Raw genomic sequence first — 14,947 nt, 5'->3', positions numbered from 1 at the left:
AATATTTATATTACAGCGATTTGAACTATTAACAAAGTTACTCCATATTCTATTTTTCTGTAGTTTTTAACTATTTTTTGACTCATGTTCTGGTTGAAATAGATTGATGCATTCTAGTTCCCTTTTGTTGGCTACATAATTCTAAAGTCTGCTTTAAGCATTAATGTGGTTTACGTCTCCATATGGAAGAAGATAGATAGGAAGGAAATTCCTCACGCTTTGTCACCAATCAGGGGTCAGGTTTTCAAAACTAAATGAGGAAATTGGGCTAGACAGTCTTGAATGCCCTTTTCTGTCCTAAAATTGTAGAATTCTGTGAACCAAATCACAAGGGAAAGAGTAGGGACTTAAAAAAAAAGTCCAAGGTCTCTGTAGGACAGAAGCCAATTACATTTGGGAGATGATAATAAACACCTCACATTTATAGAGTGTTTACTAAAGGCCAGGCCTTACATACCTTGTTCCACTTAATCCTTACAATCCCTGTAAAAGGGCTGTTGGAAATTCTGCCTGGTGACCAGCCGCTGGAAAGAAGGAGATCTTTCTAAGCACATACCACAATTTGAAGCAGCAAATTTGCCAACAATAACAAGCTTTGTGAAAGTAATTGCTGCCCCGAGTCAAAGAACTGTCTTCCCCTGAGTTGAAAGGGCTGTTAAATCTGGGGGTGGTCTCTCCAGCCACAAAGACATGCAGAGATAATGTCATCTTTGACTCTGAAGGACTGGGTTCCCCATGACACAGAAGCCAGTGCTGTTATGACCTGATGGAGCAGGGCTGTTTTGCCTTTCTCTAATTTCGGTTCTTTTTTCCTGAATTGGTGATTCTGTCTCCCTTCTCTTTTCTACCTTTGTTGTGAACTGGCCTAAGCCAGTTTGGCAGCATGGAGTTTTCAGGTTCTTGCTATTCATGTGGGATGTATATCCAGAGTCAGAGGTAGGTGAGGACTACAGATCTCCAAGCTCATCATCATGCGTCAGTAATACAAGCAAGACTCAGACACAGTTTGCTGCCACACAGTTATTGACAAGCAGGCGTGAAAGTGTGCAACTCAGTGACTTCAGGTCTTTGCCCTTTTAAGTGTTCCAATTACTCCCCATTTATGGCACATTGGGGGCAAATGCCATAACATCATACATACCATCATACATCAGTTAACCTTGTAGTTGCTACCAGGTAAACAGAGTCCTCCATGACAGCAGTGGATTTAGGACTATTAATTTTTTTTTTTACATTTAATTATTTTGAGAGAGAGAGAGCACACGTGAGGTAGGAACAGAGAAAAAGAGGAAGAAGAATCCCAAGCAGGCTCCTCACTGTCAGTGCAGAGCCCAATGCGGGGCATGAACTCACAAATCTCAAGATCATGACCTGAGCCAAAACCAAAAGTCTGATGCCCAACTGACTGAGCCACTTAAGCTCACCTTAGGACTATTTTAGAACTCAACTTTGGGAAACATTTTTAATATGTAAGAATATTTTTATTCGTAAACTCTCTCTATTCAAAGACAGTGTTTCTACACTATTCTAGCTTAGCAGTTGACACACTATGGCGTATAGGCCAAATCTGGTCTGTGGCTATAAATAAAGTTTTATTGGGACACAGCCATGCCAATTCATTTACATCTATGGCTGATTATGTGCTATAATGGCAGAGTTGAGTGATTGTGACAGAGGCCATTTACCTGCAAAGCCAAAAATAATTGACCATGTGACCCTTTACAAAATGGGTTTTCTGACCACTGCACTAGCCAATCCACATGTATTAAGCACTGTTATTTTTGGCAATGAGAACCCATTGCTAATATAGATTTTGCTACTTAGCAAAACCTCTGGTATGGATCAGGGATAAGATAAAGACAGCTGCAGTGTTTACAGCAGCTGCCTCTACAGTAGGGACTGCTTATTAAATACTAGACACCTTGCACACTTGAAGTGTGAACGTCCTACCAGGGCAATAATAGCCTCAGAGTACTTAGTACATTTCCAGAACCTTTTCAGTTTTGGAATTTTAAAAATAAATAGTAATCATCATAACATTTGCTTTTATTGCTTCTCAAAACCAATTTTCATTAATGATTATGATTAAACCTTCAGATACTCTTATATCAATAACAATATTAAGCCCAGAGTTTGAAAAGTATGTTATCCAAATGGATCCCAATGCCATACCTGGGATAGAGCAAGTTTATTATTATCCCATTTTACAGAATAAAAAGCCTAAGGTCTGAAAGTATATCTAATTTTCTCACAGTTGCAGGATTGGTGAAAGAGAGGGTGAGACTTGAACCTGAAAACCTTCATTTTCCAGATATTAGTCTCTCTTCTAGACCATGGTCGAGGTCACTACTCTGATCATACTTTTGGAGCAAATTGCAGATTTTAACTTTGAGTCAATAGAAATTTATTCCCTTTTCAGAGAAAAATAGCATTCTTAGAATGTTCTTGACCATTTTGCAAACTAACTTCACCTCTTTTCTTCACATTGTTTTATTCTTAAAGTTGTGGAACCATCACTGAGTTGCAGGCTTGGTTACTGGAGGTGGGGAGAAATTTCCCAGAGGAATCAAAGGAATGAAGGTAGATGTTGAAAATGGATCTGTTTCATTAACTAGATAAAATGAGACTCTACAGGGTCCAAGAAGCCTTTGAAGGACCACCCTGACTTAGAAGTCTATAACTGTACCACAGTGTAACAAGGCTCCAGTGCAAGTCATAGACTTACACATGTTAGGAGAGGAAGAAACTCATTATTAGGTCAACAAATTGACCCCACTTCACCCTTACAGTGCTGGATTGTTCTGTCAGTTGCGTTTGGCTGCATGGGAAGTTCACTTATCATTAATTGGCTAGAGGTTATTAGAACTGGTGTGGTGTCTCCCCAGCCTTTTCCCAGCCACTTACATGCATGGCTCTGACCCTAAGTTACCCATAATTTATTTCTCCCCATTCCATGATATCATCTTGGCTGGATTAAACCCATATTTGGTGCTGGTGCATTTTGCTCTTCCACCTGTAGGTTGAGTTGTAGCCTTTCCTCAGAGACAGTCATATACATGGGCTCCAGCTGACCTCTGTTATTACCAAAATTACTAGGGAAGAAGAAAAAGGGGAAGATATATTTAGGAATAACAACATTAAGATTTGAGCTCAAGAAGTAAGTTGGAGGTCATGTCTCCAGACCCGAGTGATTGTCTGCCAATAACTTGGGTCATAAGTCATACAACCATATGGATTCTAACAGCAAATGAATGGCCCCACTGGAGACTTTAAGAATTCTAAACAACTTTAAACCAACAACTCAATAGTGTAAAAAGACAAACATAAATTCAGGTGTGAGTCCACTGGTAAATATTACAACAGCAATAATGTTAGAAGAAATCGCCATGTGTATGTTGAGAAGATTTAAGTCTCTTAAAGAAATGTTCTTATTTTGGAACATCTGGGAATCTTCTATATGATTCCTTTAGCTGACTTTTGATGATACATGAAAATAACACTGTCAATGTTGAGAACAAGACAAGACTTTCAAAAATTTGAGTTTGAGATTAAGTATTTAAGATCCATTCTTAGTAGAAAGGGGGAAAACCATGAAATCTTAAATACACATTTTAGAGGAGAAAACATATTTCTCTTTTAAAAATAATTTATTTTTCATAAAACACTAATCTTAGGATTATATAGTGAATCTTTCAAGATAGGTCAGGTTATCCTGTGGTAACACAGAACCTCAAAATCTCAGTGGCTTAAAAAGAAAAAAAAAATAAGATCTATTTTTAATCCATGCAACATGTTCACTGTGAGTGTTGACCTCACTCTGGGACCCAGAATTACAGAGTTGCCACTCTGTGGAACATGGTTAGTGATTGTGACAGACAGACTGAGAGTCTTGGAAGGGCTTGGACCAGGAATTAAGTGCTCCAGCCCAAAGAAATGTTTGTTCTCCACTCATTGACCAACACTGGCCACGTGCCCCACTCAATCACCAGGGGCCAGGATGTGTAATCCTACCAAGCACTTGCAAGACAAGGAACTAAAACTATTTTTGAAACAGTGCTAATGACTTCCACATGTCATTAAAATTGAAGGACAAAATCTGATCTGGAGTATGTTCAAAAGCATGCATGTCAAATGCTTCTAGTAATGTTGATAAGTTGCCTTTATAAAAGTGAATACTCAAAATAGCAAAAAGCTCTACCCAGTGGTTCTCTGCGCTTGGAGAGTAAATATTGTGTTCTCCCCAAAACTTTAAAAAACACTGATGCCTGGATCCTGCTCCAGAGATTCTAATTTACATATTTTGATGTATAGCTTGGGCATCAGAGTTATTTTAAGCTCCCTAAAGTGATACTAAGATACACATAGAGTAGAAAGGGCCAAAGTTTTAGGATGATTTCGAACTCCAATATTATCCATCCATCTGTGTGGTGTTAAGTCAACCCCTCTGGGTCTCCATTTCATTATCTATGAATTTAGGGGTGAAGTACAATGACTTCTAAAGATCCTTCCAGCCTTAAGAACTCTCTTATAGACCACTGACTTCTATTTAGAGAGTGTTTCAGACCTCAAGTTAATGTGTAAGTGCAGCCAAGTTTCTTTGTAAGTTTATCTGGTTAAGCTCCTATAATTTCAATAATGGAATAAAGGCAATAATTGGAAAAAGTCTTCATGAGTTAAGGAGTTGTGTTTTTCCACCAAACCAGGAAGCTGGACCAGACCTGGGGATAAAGTCATGTTATCGAAAAGATATAAAGTTAACTTGATCATTCGGTTGTGTGTGGACTGAGTGTGAACTTCCTGATCTATTCCTGAAAAATTGTATTACCTAAGGCTATTCAGATAAAAATAAATTTTAAAAAGCCACTTCCCTCAATTCTTCTTGCTGAAAATGAAAAGTTAAAGGTTTCACAATTTCTTCACCGTGTAATCCTATCTCGGTGCTGCCAGTGTCTTAATAGTGTATTGATTGGCTCATACACCTGCTATCTTTAAAGAAGCATTATCACTCTGTTGGGCCAAACGTGAAAAACTACTTTTAAAGACCTTTTTAAGAGTTTCTTGATTTTTCAAAAGCTTCTTGGGGGCTTATTGAGCTTCTCTGGCAGCTGGAATGAACTCTACAATGCTCTTTCTCTTTTTCTGACACAGTGAATTCATCTGGACGGGCAAGTTATCAATGACTCACAGGAGGGAGAAGATAAGGAGGCCCCTGAGATAAATTCATCTGGTAATTAGTTACATGGACACCTGTATTCTTAGGCTCTTTCTAAGTGCTACCGTTGCATTGGAAACTCGTAATAATTATCAATAGCCATCTTAAATATGTGATGTCGACTCCACCATTAAGGGCTAGAAAGTGAGGAAAGGAGAAGATGAATTGGAAAAATTAAAACTGTTAGTGCAGAAAATAGCATTAAACTGTTTTTCAATTATCAGAATGCCTGGCAAGCTGAAATAAGACAAAAATCTTCATTTATAACCCCTCCTGTAGTTATTGAATGTCTGTATATCTCTTCTTCATTTATTAAAGAAAAAAGCATCAGAATGGTTTTTATTGAATGCTTAGGAAAGTATTTGATGATAATACACCAAGATGTTATCACTTTAGGTGATGGTATTGTGGGTGGGTCTTTTTTCTTTCTTGGGAATCTCTGTTTTACCACCTTGCTCCATTAAGCATGTATATTTTTTGGAACTGGCTTCACTCCTCACTGTGGTTTGGGGAAAATTGCTTAACCATTCTGAGCCTCATTCTGTACCTCAAAATGAAGATAACAAGAGTATCTACTATTAAGGTTGTGGTAAATATTAAGTTAAAGCACATGAAATAGCTGATATTTGACTATCTTTTGGCCTATGAAAATTGCGATTTGAAATGATTTGACATGATATTAAATGTTTAGCTTTGTACCTGACAAATACTGAGCACTCAGGAAATATTAGCTATGAAAGAATGTTAAGGAAATATAGAGAGAACAAGTTAAAAATAGAAAAGAAAAAATATGCATTTTTTTAAAAGTCTAATTGAGGTATAATGTACATATAGTATACTGTTCTAGAAAAGTTGACAAACACACGATTGGGTAACCACAGTCAATACAGAAAACAGTTTTATCATCTCCCAAAAATACATTGTACTCCTTGTAGACAATTCCCCCCACCCACCACAGCCCCTAGCAACCACTAGTCTTTTTAATGTCCCTCTAGTTTTGCCTTTAATACGGGTTTCCCCCCTTACTTTAATTACCCACATGTGTTGATTTGCCTCTTCTTATGTGGATGGACACCTGCCCCTTCAAGGACAGAAAGGAAGCCCCCTCCCCTGGCTGGCCACCAATGGAACTTACTTGCGGGAAGGTCCCTTGCTCTGACAGGTGAAGGGTGTGAGGCGGCAGGGACAAGCATTTGCTGGGGCTTTCTGCATCTTGTTTGTTTACAACTCCATGGGAAAGGAGGCAGGGACATGCTCAGGTGGCCCATTGTGATGACTTTTCCCAAAACCCAACATAGTTTTTAGACTGATTTTTTTCTGTTTATTAAGACATATACGGGGCGCCTGGGTGGATCAGTTGGTTAAGCGTCCAACTTTGGCTCAGGTCATGATCTTGCGGTTTGTGGGTTCGAGCCCCACGTCGGACTCTGTGCTGGCAGCTAGCTCAGAGCCTGGAGGCTGTTTTGGATTCTGTGTCTTCCTCTCTCTCTGACCCTCCCCTGCTCATGCTGTCTCTCTCTCAGAAATAAATAAAAATTTTTTAAAAAGTGTTATTAAAAAAACATATACACCTTGATTAAAACATATACACCTGCTGGTCAGAGATCTTTTGACCAAAGGATCAATCTAAATCCCAAATCCCCAGGTAGACTTTAACAAAGAGCCCTCCTCCCTTCGGTGCTCCTTTGAGAACAATGCCCAACCCATGCATGTAGGTGAAGACCTCCCCTTGTGGATGCTGGTGCATTTTAGCAGGATTTAACTTACGTCCCATACTCTTTGACATATATTTTTCTTGCCTTCTTAGAAGATCTTCATCATGATATCACTTTGCATGAATGTAATCTGCCACAACATCCAACGGACTGATCTTTAGAATCTTGAACTTACATATCCACCCTCCCATAACAAATCTGCAAGGCTCCCTCCTGATTTGCAGGGTGATATCTGGATTCCTTTGTCTGGCAAATAAACCCTTTGTGAATGGACTTCATCCAGATTTGAACAGCACAGCAAATAGATTTGATTTATGGAGGCATGTAGAACCCAGTACCCACCAAATAGAGAACCTGGAACATTTGCAAACACTTGTATGTCAACTTGTTAGCCATAGAACAAATTTCAAAAATCTCTGAGTATTGGCATGATGGACAGAGGCTATTTCACAAAGTGGAAAATGCATGGGCGTGGGAGCCCACCTGCCTTCATTTGCATCCTGACTCCTCTTATTAGCTCAGTAACCTTGGGCCAGTTACTTAACTTCTCTGTACTTCAGTTTCCTCATCTATGGATCTCAAAGGCCTGTGGCAAGGAAAACAGTAGTTCTTCAACTGTGTCACACTCTCCCTGGTTTCTCTGCCTTTTCCCTTGCTCTCTCTAGAAACTATGTATGAAGAGTATGCCTTCTTCATGCTGGGCCATTTGGAAATACCCATTATCCTTGGAGTTTCAGAATAAAATCCACGGCTTCCTAGGGCAGGCCCCGGGCTCCCTCTGCCTTTTGAGTACATAGGGAGTTCACTGGCAGCTTCACTGTATGGCAGTTGCTTGGATCTCTGTCTTCCCACTGATCTTTACACTTCCTGAAGGAGGAATAGCAACTAAAACTTTATGAAAATGTACTAAGCTCTCAGCATTTACTGAATGCTTATTACAGGCCAGCCATAGTTCTACACATTTACATCTATCCGTTCATTTGTCTCCATAACAACTCTATGAGTCAGCTGTCATTATTTCCCTCATTTTACAGATGAGGAAACTGAGGCATGAAGATGCTATGTAATTTGCCTAACTTCACCCAGGTATGGTGTAGTGAAGATGGAATTCAGAGAGTCTGCATTTTTCATCAGTGTGTTGTATCAAGGTTAGGATTGACCGAATAAATAAAAGCTATAGTCCAATGCTTTTCAACCTAACTGTGTAGATGAATCACTTGGAGACCTTGCAAAAATGCAGATTCTGATTCAATAGGTCTGAGGGGGCACCAAGATTTTGGTCTGTGAACCATGCTTTGAGAACAAGGCCAATGCTGTCTGTCCATGGACCACATTTTGAGAACAAGGACCTAGGCTAATGGTTCGAAGCTTTTTTTTTTCTTTTTTGTCTCAGGACCCTTTTATACTATTAAATATTATTGAGGACACCAAAGGGCTTTTGTTTACATGGGTTATATCTGTCAATATTTCCTGTCATAAAAATTAAAACTGAGAAATTTTAAAAATGTTTTTAAAAATAGTTAAATAAACCCATTATATGTCCATGTAAATTATATATGTAAATGTTTATTTATTTATTTTGAGAGACAGAGCACACATAGGGGAAAGGCAGAGAGCGATGGAGAGAGAGAATCCCAAAGCACTGTCAGTGTAGAGCCTGATGGCAAGGCTCAAACTCACGAACTGTGAGATCATGACCTGTGTTGAGATCAAGGGTCAGACACTCAACTGACAAAGCCACCCAGGCACCCATAAATAATATACTTTAATGAAAAATAACTATATTTTTCAAAATAAAAAAATTAGTGAGCATGACATTATTTCCCATTTCTGCACATCTCTTTAATGTCAGATTTAGTAGATTTAGTAGAAGAGAGCTGAATTCTCCACCTGCTTCTACATTCAGTCTGTTGTGACATGACATGACATGTAGCCTCTGAAATCTCCACCAGATATTCATGACTCACGTAAGTCAAAAAGGCAAAATGACATCTTATCATCATTATTAGAATAATTTTAACCTGACAGACTTCCTGAAAAGGTCTCAGAGACCCCATCCACAGACCCCCCAGATACCATCTTAAAAACCACTGCACTAGATCACTCTTAGGAATCCTGAAGGACTTTGAAGTTGTCACGTTCATTGTGTGGATAGGTTTTTGGTGTTTTGTAAAATTGCTGACTTCAGAAGTTCTGTGAAAATACTCTTTCTAACTCTAGATTTTGTTTCTTTTCCAGCTGCAGTTTACATCCTCATCTTTTTCCAGGGTCACGGTCATGGTCTCAGCACAGGTAAAAAATCTCTTCAGAAAACTCAAAACCCAAAAGGCGGTACTCCTTTTAGAATATTTGATTAAAAAAAAGAACATAAAAATTAAAAACATATTTTATAGGATCCCTGCAAGAATTTTAAATTGCTATAGAATAGATCACTCTGGGGCTGAGTGGCTCAGTTGGTTGAGTGTCCAATTATTGATTTGGGCTCAGGTGGTGATCCCAGGGTTGTGGGATAGAGTTCTGCATCAGACCCTGTGCTGAGTGTGGAACTTGCTTGAGATTCTCTCTCTCTCGCTCTGCCTCTCTTCCCTGCTCATGCACTCTCTCTTTCTCTAAAATAAAATTTAAAAAAATTAAAAAAATAGATCATCCCAACCTGTTATATCAATTCACTTAAAGCTAGTACAATTTTTCTTTCTGTGCATTTATGTCTTTTATCTTTAGTTCTTTTGTCCAAATACAGCTTCACAATTTTTAAAATAAAAAGTGTTTGAAATCATTTGGTATACTTAAATATCATATGTCAGCTTCTTATTCCTACCTTTAAAAAATTTTTTTAATCTTTATTTATTTTTGAGAGAGAGAGAAGAATGTAAACAGGGGAGGGGCAGAGAGAGAGGGGGAGACACAGAATCTGAAGCAGGCTCCAGGCTCTGAGCTGACAGCACAGAGCCCAACACAGCGCTCGAACTCACAGACAGTGAGATCATGATCTGAGCCGAAGTCAGAGGCCTAACTGACTGAGCCACCCAGGCACCCCAGTCTTGTTCCTCCCTTTCTATACCTTACTCTTATGCCTGGATTTCCAAGTTTATGCCAGGTCTACTCAGGAGAGTGTGTGAGTAGGCTCCTTGGCCTGCTCTGGTCTCTGAAATGCTTCCTTAGCACATCTGCTTCTCGACTGAGTCTATAGTAGCCTGACTCCTCTGACTGTACAAGGAGGGAGTTATGCTCCGTGGCAAATTTGTTCATCATCATTTCAGGGCTAGGCAAATACAGTACCCTGTGGTTCAAGCCTTCAGGCTGTCTCTCTGGAAAAATCTCTCTTCTGGTCCTGTTGGTCTCAATTCAGAGAATCATAGATTCTCTGGGATCAGAAGGGATCTTCAAGATCATCTAAATCCTTGCCACTCAGATATGGCCCCTGGATCATCAGCAGGGGCATCATATGGAAGCTTGTTAGAAATGTAGAATCTCCGGAGCCACCCAGACCTACTGAACCATAGTCTTCACTTTGTCAAGACCCCAAGAGGTAAGTGTATACATTAGAGTTTGAGAAGTGCTGCTCCAGATCAGCCTCCCCTCTGCTAGCACAGTCCTATCTGCACTGTCTTCCTCCTGACAACTTCCTAAGTGCTCATCTGCCCTCACCTTCCAGCTTCAATGTAGCACCCTCTAACTCTAGATCAAGAGCTCCCAACACTGACCGCACACTAAAATCACCCTGGGAGCTTCTAAAAAACCCCAACGCTGATACCTCACCCCTGACTAAACAAGAATCCCTGGGGATGGAGCCCAGGCATTACTGTTGTATGATATTTCTCCTTGAGATTCTAATGTGCATCCAAGTTATGAACCACTGATCGAGAGTCATTCATTTGCATCTTAGGCTATTTACTTCATTCCCTGCTTTGATATTCTGAGAAAATGCAAATATCCCCTCAGAAAGGCAAAACTGTTATCTCTCATTTGCACTTTGCTTGGGAATAGGGTTCTTTTTAATAGCAGCATAAATAACTTCTTGCAAACTCTTCAATATCATACGCTAGTAGGCTTGACAGTTCACACAGCAGTACTCTGGGGTGGAGGAGCCTGGGGTTGGGAATGAGACAAAAGTGTAGGACATGCAGATGAGTTGCTGAGCGGTATAGGTCATGCCTCCTGGTGATCAGTCCTCAGTCAGCTGAACCACCATGGGCAGGAAGGGGCCAGGCCAAGAACCAGAAGTGCTCCTTTGACCAGCCTACCTCAAATTTGCTGCCCATTTCCTTGCTTTTGCATCTGTGGGCCTCAGGATGAGGGAGGAGTAGGCAGTCCAAACCTCTGTAGCTGCCAGGCTGGTGAGCTCCATCAGCTGAGCAGGGGTCCCCAGTATAGTCCTGGCCTGACAGACCTAAGAGATTTTGCTGATGTCATAATCTTGCTGGCCTAAATGTGGCTGGTTGTTTTCCTCATAAGGTAGTCCTCTTGAGTAATATGCCCTTTTGTTTGTGACATGACCGATTCAAGAAATTGAAATCTGCTTTTTTTTTTTTTTGGTAAGATTGAAGGGAAAATGACTTTGTTGATATTTTATTAGCTTTTAAATTTTCTAGTTTTTTTTTTAAGTTTATTTATTTATTTTGAGAGAGAGAGAGAGAAAGCAGGGGAGGGGCAGAGAAAACCAGAGAGAGAGATCCCAGGCAGGCTCCATATGCTGTCAATGCAGAGCCTCAAACAGTGATTCTACAAACTATGAGATCATGACCTGAGCCAAAATCAAGAGTTGGACAATTAACCATCTGAGCCACCCAGGTGCCCCTGAATTGTCTAGTTTTATTTAGATACTGATGCATTAGACTAATTATTGTTTGGGGAAATATAAATCATGTTAACAATAATTCTGAGTAGGTTAAATACAGGATCAAGTAAAAAATTGGGGGAGAAGGAGAAAATCTTATTTTAAAAGGAAAATCAACTACCCACAGTCATATTAATTTATGATTAATAAAAATATAGCAGAAAACAAACCCTTAATAATAAATTTGGAAGCTCTAGCATTTTAGATTCTGAGTATCAATCACATATTAACATATAACCTGGAAATTTTACAGCTTACAAACTCTCTTTTATACTTACTTGTTTTGTAAAATAGTTGAATTAATTTGGATGTTTGAGGATAAAATACCACCACACTTTCTTTTCCCTTTCATTTCCTGCTTGCCTCACCTTCCAATCTGATAAACATATTAGAGCATTGTTTAATCATGGATTTGACATATTTGACCGTTTTAGATGCTTTAGGAATTTAAAAAGTTGATTCTCAGTTCTTTAACATCCCAATAGATAATCATAGAGATAGTTTGCTAATAAAGTTTACTCTTTAGACTAAGCAAGTATTGTAATAGAAAAGAGGATTATGTTTCATTAAGCGTCTTGACAAGGTAAGGTGAGTTTTAGAGTACTTCTTTCTTCTTTTTTTTATTTTTTTGAGAGAGAGCATGCAAGTGGGAGAGAGGGGCAGAGGGAAAGAGAGAGAGAATCTTAAGCAGGCCCCATGCTCAGCACAAAGTCCAATGTGGTGCTCAGTCCCACAACACTGGATCATGACTTGAGCCCAAATCAAGAGTTGGACACTCAACCAACAGAGCCATCCAGAAGCCCCTAGAGTATTTCTGTTTTCTATTATGGAACAATCTGGTTTGGCTCCCTAAGAAAATGTGGAAGAGGAAGATGGAGAACATTTTATGAATGATTTTTCACCTACGTATAATTGTTTTCTTCCAATATTGAAATATTTGTACTTGAAAAATTTTAATGAAATAGCAATTTAGATTATATATATTCCATTTTTTATTGGCTTTCATTTCAATAATGTTTTATCTTTATATTTGAATACATATAAATTAAATTAAATCTAACACTTTGGCTTAAGTGTCCATTTTACTCTCATTCAACGCATTTGGAAAAAATCTCCCTTAGTGACTACTTACCTGAAAGTTTTTTAAAAAAAATCATAAAAAAATCCCAGTTATCCCCCAAATGAATCTTTTACATAAATTCAGATTTCTTATAGAGGGACACATTTGTAAAGAGCCATCAGTTTGAACTGGCAATTATGTTTATCTATTTGACTTGTCACTAAAATGCTAAATAGTTAAAATTTGAAACTGTGCTATCAAACCTGTGAGCTACAATTCTGTGGGTGGCTTGGAATATGGTGAGAATGTTCTTCCTATCTCTGTATCTTCTGCTTCCGTTCCTTTCTCCATTCTCAGTTTGCTTTGTTGACTTTAGGGTTTTTTTCTCTGTCCTTGTTTCCCTCCATATAGTTCTCTACTATTTGGAAAAGTCCCACCATACACCTGCTTGCTGAGGATATATATGAGGGCGCACATAAATATGCACATATACTTTCTTATGCATTCAAAATACAGTCATTATATTGCTATACTCTACTTTTCACTCCATTGAAAGCAGAGAGCCTGACTTGTGTATTTTTGCTGTTTTCCAATTAAACCCACAATTATAATAAAGCTTGGGAACAAAGAACGATTAAAGCCATCCCTCTGTGTTCATCAACTATATGCAAGTCAACATCTCCACAATCACTTTGGTCTATTCCTTTGGCTCAGACAGAAGAGCCATGGTAGTATTTCCCAGGATAAGTTGTTGGGGTCTCGGCATGACTGAGGAGGATGTGCCTGGGGCTACCATGCCCAACACGGATGCAAGATTGTCCAAGCTGGGAAGGATCTTGAATTCCAGCCAAGTTCAGCCCAGGAAACTAATGTCAGGAAAGCAATGTGACTCATCCAGGGACATATAATGAGTAATAAAAAAAGAAGGAAATAGGGAACACGAAAAGCATGCATACTGGATCAATTAAGAGGCACTAAAGCTGAAGGAAACTATGAATAGGCTAGATGGTCCCAGGAGCAGCCAGAACTAACTGGCATCCTACCAGTTGTACATGTATCCTACATTTATTTTATTTGTATGGCTTCACTTATTTTGATGGCTCAGCTATTATTCCTTCTTAGGAGAATCCCTATCTAGGATGTCATAATCTTTTGTGGGATGTCTTTCATTGTCCCAAAATACAAACCTTGATTTTCCATTATTTCCAGTTCATGTTGAAAGTGTCTGGATCAAAGCTTCATCTTTGGCCCTGAGTCTCCTTTGTCATGGTGGCAATAATCTACTAGTGCTTCTGGAATTTAACTCTGGAGAGCACTTAGCTTGTCTCTGTGATGGATGCAATAAAATGAAATAAAGCCAACATTCAGTGAATGCCAAGTGCATGGCATGCAGTGTCCTGGGTCATCCCATCTGGTGGGCACAGCCTTCACGGTGGGTGTTACATCCCATTACACAGGGGAGGAAACCTAGGCTAACTTCTGCCTCATCTCTCACTGTTGGTCTTTCTTCATATTGTCAGTTAACTTAAAAACATGAATCTCAGCCATCTCCTTCTGCTTTTTGAATCAGCCTTTGAAGTTGTCCCATTCCTCCTCCTCCCATGGCACTGCCATCCTAACGAGCCACACAACTTCTTCTCTTGCTTAAGCCTTTTTCTGTTAGCCCCCTCCTCCCCTGGGGCTGGGTACAAATCAAGTGTCCCCTCACCTAGCTATTTTTCACTTCCTTGACCCCTTCTGCTTGGGGACACTGATCAGACCATACCGTCAAATCTTCTAGTCCCCTCCTCCTCTTCACTTCCTCTTTTAAGAAACACACAAATAAAAGTATAATAAAACTCAGATGGAGAGATTTGCCTTTTCCTTCCTTCCACAGGTTTTCTCTTGGCATCAGAAAATCTGCATTTATTTGCACTGTCACTAACTAACCCAGAAACGGAGCCAGCATTCCTCTGCTTCCTACGCCCACCTCCCAGTCCTGGTCTTCCCTGCCTCTCCTTACTCACACCTCCCCATTTCCTCTGTCTGGATGCAATGGATGTGGGCTGCTTGGAAACTTTGAGTCTGCTTCCTTCAGCCTTCTCAGAGGCAAGGAATTGCCTTTATCCTGCCATCCCTGTGTG

This window comes from Crocuta crocuta, unplaced genomic scaffold, assembly GCF_008692635.1.
Source record: "Crocuta crocuta isolate KB4526 unplaced genomic scaffold, BGI_CrCroc_1.0 scaffold4, whole genome shotgun sequence".
In the NCBI taxonomy this organism is placed as follows: domain Eukaryota; kingdom Metazoa; phylum Chordata; class Mammalia; order Carnivora; family Hyaenidae; genus Crocuta; species Crocuta crocuta.
Note: the sequence above shows the minus strand (reverse complement) of the source record.